Here is a 9,017-nt window from a genome sequence, read left to right on the forward strand (position 1 = left end):
CTTACAAACTAATTTAGAAAATGCTTAGAAAAGGAAAAGGGCCGGCGGCAATCAATTCAGCCCGGCAACCCAGCGACCCAGCGTAGGGCGCAGCCCACAAGCGAGATGGCCCATGGCGAGGAGCCCGTGCGCTGGCACTTTAGCAAAAGAGCCCTCGAACTTTTCTCAAACTACACCTACGCCCTAATACTATTTATTTCTTCTCTCTAGCGAATTCACTTAACCCAATGGATTTTTCCAAATTTCCCCACGCGCACCTCGGCCACCCTGTGCATGGCGGCGTGGCGAGTGGTGGCACTAGGCGTCCACGCCGGCCACCAGGGGCCTACGTGGACCCATTTAGCAGGTTGGTGGCCATCTATGGCTAAATGCGCTAAGATGGGTGGCGGTCAGGGGCTCGGAGGTGCACTAGTGTGAGCTATAGTGGCGGGTGGCTATCCGTTGTGGTGGCGCAATCGTTCTGACAAGAGAGCAGGACAGAGGGGGGGAGAAAAAGTGGTGCGCGAGCACCAGTGACATACCACGAGTACAACCAACACATCCGTGAAGTAGGAGAGACCCCGTGCGATGCTGGCCACGTACGACCGAGCGAAACGACAGCGCTCTGCGATGGACATCGACGTGTCACCACGCCGTCGATGAGCATCCTGGCCAAAATAGCACAAGCACCGAATGGAGAGAGTCAAGGCGAGCTCAGGGTTATGAGCAATTGAACTGTTACCACTCCTACGTGCCTTACCTCCCAACCTACCGGTTGGCAGCGCACCTGACCGGCGGTGAGCAAAAATGCCAATTTGCTGGTGGGTAGTGACCGACCGTGCTTGAGGGGAACTGGGCATCTAGCTGACTACCTATACCACTCACTGGTGCAAGGAATTGGACTAAGAAGCCTTGAGCTAGGTGAATTGAAGGGGCGGAGAGCTCGGTGCCTCGCATGCGACAGCGACTCTAGACACGTGCTGGCGTGGCACTACTGACATACACAACCCATCCTCTCCTCCCTATCTCATAGACAGGGCGGTACACATAGTCATGGTGGCAGAGGTAGATGGAATGAGCGGCTAGGATCGCACCACCGGACATAGTAGCATCGTGGCGGTAGGTGAGGTGCATGGCCGAGAGCGCATGCACACGAGAGGGCGGCTGCAACCAAGACACATGGCTCGACACGGTTTTTGAATTGGAGGGTGAAGCGATTGCTACGCTGACCTAGCAACAATGGCCATAGCCTTAGCTTGACTCCACGCGTGGCTCAATGATCAAGGTGACACGTGCATGCGGCGATAGTAGGGAACAAGCAACAACGACATCATGACAACGCCTCGCAACTTGTTCTAAGGAAGTTTCTAAAAATTTTAAGAGAACAACGTGTCGCCCAACACCACTACAACCTATACCATGCCCAAGTACTCGCTTAGAGGCAACCAACCATACCAAAACATGAAACTAGTGTTTAAGAAATTATGTTAGAATTCAAATGCCAAAATAGCATTGTCCAACACTCTTTTCCGACTTAGAAAAGACAAGAGTTCAATTTGGACTTAACATCCATGAACACTTGTTGCCACAAGTTTTAAGAGATCTATACCTTAGTAACTTCAACCAAGAAATACTACATGTGATAGCCCATACTTTATACTAAACCATAGGAACAAAATACTTAAGCACTATTTAACTATTTTGCTCAATATAATTCGTCAAAAATGACATTTTAAACATAAGTTCAAATTCTTGCCGATTCAACAAAAAGACTAATTTTTAGTTTTAGATTCGATTTTTGAGCTCTCAAGAACACTAGTTAACAACATTTGTTTTTAAAAATTAAAGTTGCATTTTCAACTACACCACTTGCTCATCATATTTACTTAAGTACTACACACAAGTTATATTTTTTTGTTTATATAAATTGTTTTTCATGCCAAACAATTAAAACGACTTATCCCATTTTTCTCATTAGGATTTTCATTAGCACTTTTATGCACTAAGTAAGTTAACTTGGACATTTATTTGAGTCCACAAAAGTGAGTCACATAGGATTCGCATATCATTTCATGTGCGTTATAAATTTTTAAAACCCAAAAACTTGTTTGGCTAATCCCTCTTGGGCCTCAATCTCGGTGCTAAGTAAGCTCATAACACTAGGGGTGTTACATATGTCATCTTTCCTTTCAGGCTCCAAGGGTGTTTCTTCATGAATGTCTATAGGCGAAAACATTGTCTCCATCATTCCATGCCTATGACATTCATTGGATGTTATATTGTCTAAGATTTCCCATGGATTGGTGGCTCTCGGGTTGATCTCGTCTAAGGCCTCCTCCAAACTTTGATGAGTCATGTTTGTTAAAGAGATTGATTTAAGCTCACTGTTTGAATCTAGACCAAGTTTGGATTCTACCCATAAGGCTTCGTCCTTGTCCATCCAATCTTTAGCAACAACATTTGAATTCTTTATACATTCCCACCAATTCTTAATACATTCCATCCATTGTCGTTGCTCTTCTTGGTCATCCTTGCAGTCTTCATGATTCCTATACTTTGGTTGTCTTAATGGATTTCTAGGGTCATCATGAGACTAAGGAGAAAGAGCATAAGAGGAATCATCGGGGTCAAGGATGGGTTGAGAGATGGGTTCAAATAAGACATCTAATGTGGGCATAGAAGGGGAGAGGATAGGAGTGGCTTCTAAATGGCTAGGCTCTCCTTCTATGGCATCACTAGACATGCCATCCATGAATTCTTCCCAATGTCCCACATGGGAATAAGGACGCTTTCTAAGAGATCCCTTCTTGAGAGGATTTGAATTATATTCGCTTGAAGGTCTCTTATGAGAATTTAATGCTCTCCCAAAATCAACACCAAAGAGGTCATCCTTAATCTCAATAGGGATTTCCAAAGGTGGAATTCCTTCTTCTTTTGGGGGATTTTGGGGTATTGGTGGTTTGGGATTGATAGCTACATCTTGGGATCAGAGTGGTTGTGATTTGGCTATCAAAACTTCCTCTTCTTGTTTGGGAGAGGATTCCTTCTCTTCTTCGAGGAGTTTATTATGAATGCTAGTGTAGGGACTCTTTCCACTAATTCTATCAAGCATAGCCCTTGCTTCACTAGTAGACAAATGAAGGAAAGCTCCTCTAGAGGCTGCATCAAGGGATTCCCTAGAATCCTTGCTAAGACCCATGTAAAATGTTGAAGAAGTACATGGTCTTGAATGGCAAGGTCCGGGCTAGTGATGCTGAGGTCATTAAAATGATCCCATGAGATGCCGAGAGATTCTTCTTCTAATTGTCTAAAATTTAGAACATCTTTTCGAAGGCTAACCACTTTAGAGATGGGAAAGAAATGTAAACAAAATTTAGAGCATAGTGTTCCCCAATCTCCTTACATACTTCCTACGGTTTGACTATACTATTATTTAGCTCTTCCCATCAAAGAGAACAGAAACAACTTCCATCTTAAGGGCTTGTCAGACATGTCAGCGATACGCAAGCATGCACAAGTCCGTTCAAACCATCATAGGTGTGAGTATGGATTTTCGTTGCCTTCTCCCAAGAAGGATTGATCTCAAATCAATTTTATTAAACTCAGGCACAACTCATAACTAGGTGTTATGATAGGCTCTGAGGATTCTGGTGGTTTTAGGCTTGCACTTGTGGGTTTAGCATATTGATAGATATGGGTGGAATCCATGCTAAAAGAAAAAGTAAAACAAAAGAAAGAATAAAAGATAAAAGGTTAAGCTAGGCTTGTAGTTAATTCAACAACCGTTTCTCCAACAACGGTACCAGAAAGCTTGTTGGTATATTTTAACGCACAAAGATAAATCTACAAGTGCATGGATACTGCTGTAGCTTTCACCTAGAAGTATTCCAAGTATCGTATCCACAGGAAAATGTGTGAGACTAACTACGGTCTAACTTAACTAAAGGTAGCAACAAGGTTAGGATAATAGGAGCGTAGAGAGGAAAACTATGGTTCTCTAATTCTGACTTGGGTAAGCTATGTTTTCTACTATTCAACTAGGGACATTACTAGAGAAAGACACCAGCAGACGATGCTTTCCTTCGCAACCGCATCCTACATGCCCTTACAAACAGGAGGTGGACTATAGAGAATTCAACGAGGCTATGAGTCACCCTCGTTAGCTACCACCAATCCAGAATGCTGGATGCATCCTCAAGTAACTAGAGTCTAAGCACCATGCTTACACTACAATTACTACTTTACTCTTCCTGGATAAAGAATAAAGCACTCAAACAAGTTGTGAACCTGATGAATAATATAAACAAGAAGCTTACTTGAATTAGAAGTTGATTACTAGAGAAATCTCAGAGGCAAGCTCAGATAGAACTTGGATCTGCCAAGGTACAAGCCGTAGAGAGAGCACCAATAGGCCAACGACTCCTCCAAACTCTTCCCTCACTCTCTATCTCACTATTTCTATTTATAAGACTAGATCCTATGGATGACTAATCTTCTCTTAATAGCTGGCTCTGATCCTAATGAGGAGAATATAAATTAGGGTTTTAGGATAGCTCTAGGGAGGGGGGCAGAGGCTGGTATATATAGGCCAGAGCATCAATTCTGGACCCTTGGATCAAACCGACTTAAAAGAACAGCATAGATGCAATCTAGAAGGCGATGGAGAACTGGCATTTGAACAAGGGGCTGACAGGTGGGCCTAGGGAGCTGGGCGGTCTGCAGGTGGGGCTAGCCAACCCCACTTGGTAGCCACCTGCCCTCTCCTTCAGAGGTTTGCCTTCTGGAGTCTTCTAGAGTCTTCCCACACCGGTTTTGCTGCGGATAAACGTGATTTGCTTTGACAAATTGGTCCTCCTTGTGGGTTTTCCGGATAAACCCTGTTGAAAACACAGATTCACCAAAACTCATGGAATTTATCAGTTTAAACTCCTAAACCTATGTTGGCGATCCTTTTTATACATTTATATAAGTTATGTTGATGGTCTATGATTGATGTTAACGACCGTCAACAACGGTCGTTATAAGCGACCTGAAAGGATCAAAATGCCCAAGAGGGGAGGGGGTGAATTGGGCTAATTCTAAATTTCTTTGCAATAATTAAGTCCTATGGTTAGCCCAATTAGCCCCTTGTGCCTAGAAAGTGTTTCTATTTATCTACCGTACAAAAGTTTAGCAACCTAAGTTCCAGTCCTACTCTAGCATGGCAATTCTATGAGTGTAAAAGACAAGAATTGAATTGCTCAAAGTAAATGCACAAAGTAAAGTGAGAAGGAGGAACATGGTGATGTTTTGCCGAGGTACCAGAGAGTCGCCACTCTCCACTAGTCCTCGTTGGAGCACCCGTGCAATGGTGTAGCTCCCCCTTGATCCGCGTAAGGATCAAGTGCTCTCTATGGATTGATTCTTTGACACTCCATCATGGTGAATCACCCACAATCGCTCACAACTTGAGTTGGGTCATCCACAAGCTCCGCCGGATGATCACAAAACTCCCAATCACCACCAAGCCATCTAGGTGCTGGCGATCACCAAGAGTAACAAGCATGAACTCTCACTTGACCATGACAAGCCTAATGAGAAGGGTGGATGCACACTTTGCTACTCTTGATCTCACTAATGAGGGCTCTCTTTGGGATTCTCAAATCTCAATCACCTCACTAGGACCTTGCTCTTCTTGGCACTCTCATAGGTGTTTCTTAGCTGTTGGAATGAGCAAAAGTACCCCCACACACGAATGGAGAAAGTATTTATAACTATGGCTAAAAAACGAACCATTATGTGCCTCTGCGGGGTGACCGGACGCTCTGATCATGTTGACCAGACGCTCTGGTTAGTTCTCCCCAAACTCCAGTGTTTAAGTGGTGACCGGACGCTGGGCAGCGTCCGGTCAGCACTGACCGGACGTGTCTAGTCATGATTTTCCTTCTCTAGAACCTTACTAGAGTTGACCAGACACTAAGACTCAGCGTCCGGTCACTTCACCTATCAGTGTCTGGTCACTTCTAGACGACTTCACCTTGATCAAATGAACTGACCGAACTCTGCGCCAGCGTCCGGTCATACCGAAGCCAACATCCGGTCAGTATTTGACCCTCCATTCACTTCCAACTCTCGATCATATGTGAATGAAGTTTGATCCAATGGATCTAAGGGCTTTTTAGGAGCTACCTAGTGCTAGGTTTAGCAAGTGTGCACCACACCTAACTCACTAGACTCACCTAGGTCAAGCTACCCATCCATACTCCCCTTAATAGTACGGCCAAAGGAAAAACAAAGTCATAAACTACTCTAAGTGTCTCTTCAACTCCAATCGACACTTAGAACGAGTCCATCCTTAACCTTGTTGTCCAAAACTAAAACGATTTCCATCGCAGGGGCATGACCACCATGATAGCCCAATCGATCTCCATTACCATGACCTAACTTAATTGCCTCTGCAAAACACATGTTAGTCATAGTAATCACGTATTGTCATTAATCACCAAAACCCAACTAGGGGCCTAGATGCTTTCAGTCTTCCCCTTTTTGATGATTGATGATAATACCACCTCGAGTATGTGAAAGAGTTGAGATTTTTAACATGCTTGGTTCATATAAGCTTTTGACAATAAGAACAAAAGAGTTAGGCAAGCTTATATGACCCAAGCCAACATGATGTACTCAAAAGATATGAAATAGGCATGAGTACAAGTAATAAAGCTCATTTGCATCAGAGTAAAATGCGGAAGCAAAGCAAATGAGCATAACACTAGTGATATGACATATAAGAGATTCAAAGTAGAGAGCACACATGTGACATATCACGATCGCGTAGATATCACTATCACATAAATATAGTTTGATGCATAAAAGTAAACACACGAATGCATAATAGTGTATCACACATAAAAACCAAATATAATAGAATACTAAGCTCCCCCTAGATAAGTAGTCGCTCCCCCTAAGTCTAACATACTCAATCCCTCTCCCCCTTTGGCATCAAACACCAAAACCTAAGGGTCAGTCGGCGGGGCTATAGCAGACGAGTCAGGCACTCAGGTATGAGGAGCGAGCTAGAACTATGTGCCATCATCATCTGACCCTGAGCTCTGAGTTGTCTGACCCTCTATAGCTAGAAGCAATGCTGAAGCAGTCTGAGTCAGATCAGAGACTAGAGCGGCCGTAGACTGTGCATGTATCACTGAAGCAGGCGGCTCTGATGATGCAATAGAAGAAGGGAGCGTCTCTGTAGTCCTGGTAATAAGTACAACTATAGAAGGACCTAGGACATGTAAATATGGTGGAGTAGGCTACCCTATCAACTCACTAAAAGTCACTTCAAGGCTCCTAGAGACTGAGGTATCTGGCACTAGCAGCGAGGAAGCCTGAGCCGGTGTGAAGCCTATCTGAAGAGGTGTGAACTATGGGGCTAGCACTAGCGGGGCAAACCACTAGGATGCCTACTCTATAGGTGAAGCAAACTATGCTAGTGGTAGTCCCTAACTCTAAAGCCTACTAGGCTATAAAGTTGGAGTCATAGAAGTGGTGGCAGGCTGACCTAGCTGGGGCAAAGACTGTGGCGGTGGAGCCCTAATAGCTATCACAACATGCTGCATAAATCTAAGGAGCAGCTGCTGCATGAGGAGCTACTACTGATGCATGGCCTGCTGCTGCTACTACTGTATAGCCTGCTGCTGCTGTTGGATCGCCTGCTGCTGTCGCTAGAACTCATCCTGCCTAGTCTGAAACTGAGCAAAAGTGGTAGCTGTCTCCTAAGCCTGGTGAGCCTGGTCCTACCTCATCCGCTCTAGTATGGCAAGTAGAGCGGGGTCAGTCTACGGTGTAGATGGAGCTAAACTGGAGCTACCAACCTCATGGTCATGTCATCGTGGAGGCATCTAGGGCATAGACTGGTAGTCATCATCTGAGCTATCACTAGGGTCACTCGCAACAATTCCCTCCTACTGAGCATCAAGCTTCTCCTCCTCTATAGCTGCTATGCTCCTGATGGTCTCATCCTATTGAGCTGCAGTCTCTGACACCTCTAGACATTGGCTCAGCTAGCTAGGTGTCCTCACTGCACTATGTCGGATCATCCAAGTCATGTTGTATGCAGGGAACTCTATAGTAGCACCACTATACTCTACTAGCATCTTTGGTGGCCTTACAGTAACTACCCTATGGATCAGGAATGTAATCCAATGAGCATATGGCAGCTGCCTGTGACCCCTGAACCCCTCTACAATAGTATCCTCCATCTCTGATAGAAGGAGATCCCAAATGTCAAACACTGTCTGCTGCATCAGAGAGTTCAGTAACCATAACTATATGCGAGTCAAGCCCTCACGATACCCCATCCTCAGAAGTAGTGTCCTCCTCATAATGGCATCAAGCACTCTAGCAGTGGGAGTGAGATCACTGGGTGTCCTGCTAGACCCCTCACTGAATGGCTATGTGAAGCAATGGTGGACTAGATTTGTAGGGGGCACCATACCACCATGAGGGCATCTAGGGGTGCTGTCTATCCATAGTAAACCTCATGTAGCCGAACGGGCTACTCCTAAAGCCTGAGTATCTCTCTGAACCTAGTGCTCATCAGCCTATAATCTCTGTCTCTGAATACAAAGTGTATAAATCTATGCTATAGGTCAATCCAGAGTGAAGCATAGAACTAATGAACCCAAGATGGAACATATAAGCCTATCTGTCCAAGTAAATCTGTCAGCCCTAGCAGGTAAGCTAGGTAAGGGCGAATATGCTCTCTAGCTGTTGCTACAATGGTCTCAATGTTGCACACCCTCTGAGATCTGAATACTACCCCACTATTAAGATATGCATTTAAAAAATCTTCCTGCAAAGGTGTCTAGAAACCCTCTGAAGCACGCTCATCCCGCCTTGGTGAAAACCACTACTCAAAGTCTACAAATCTAAGCTGCTAAACCTGCTTGGCTGTGGCGGCCCTCAAATCAAAGTAAGTGACCGGAGGCGAACCCTGTGGTCTAGGCGGTGGATGTGAACCCCTCCGCTGTGTCTCTGACCTCGGTATGACTGGAGCACGG

Source organism: Miscanthus floridulus, chromosome 12 (genome assembly GCF_019320115.1).
Source record: "Miscanthus floridulus cultivar M001 chromosome 12, ASM1932011v1, whole genome shotgun sequence".
Taxonomy (NCBI): Eukaryota; Viridiplantae; Streptophyta; class Magnoliopsida; order Poales; family Poaceae; genus Miscanthus; species Miscanthus floridulus.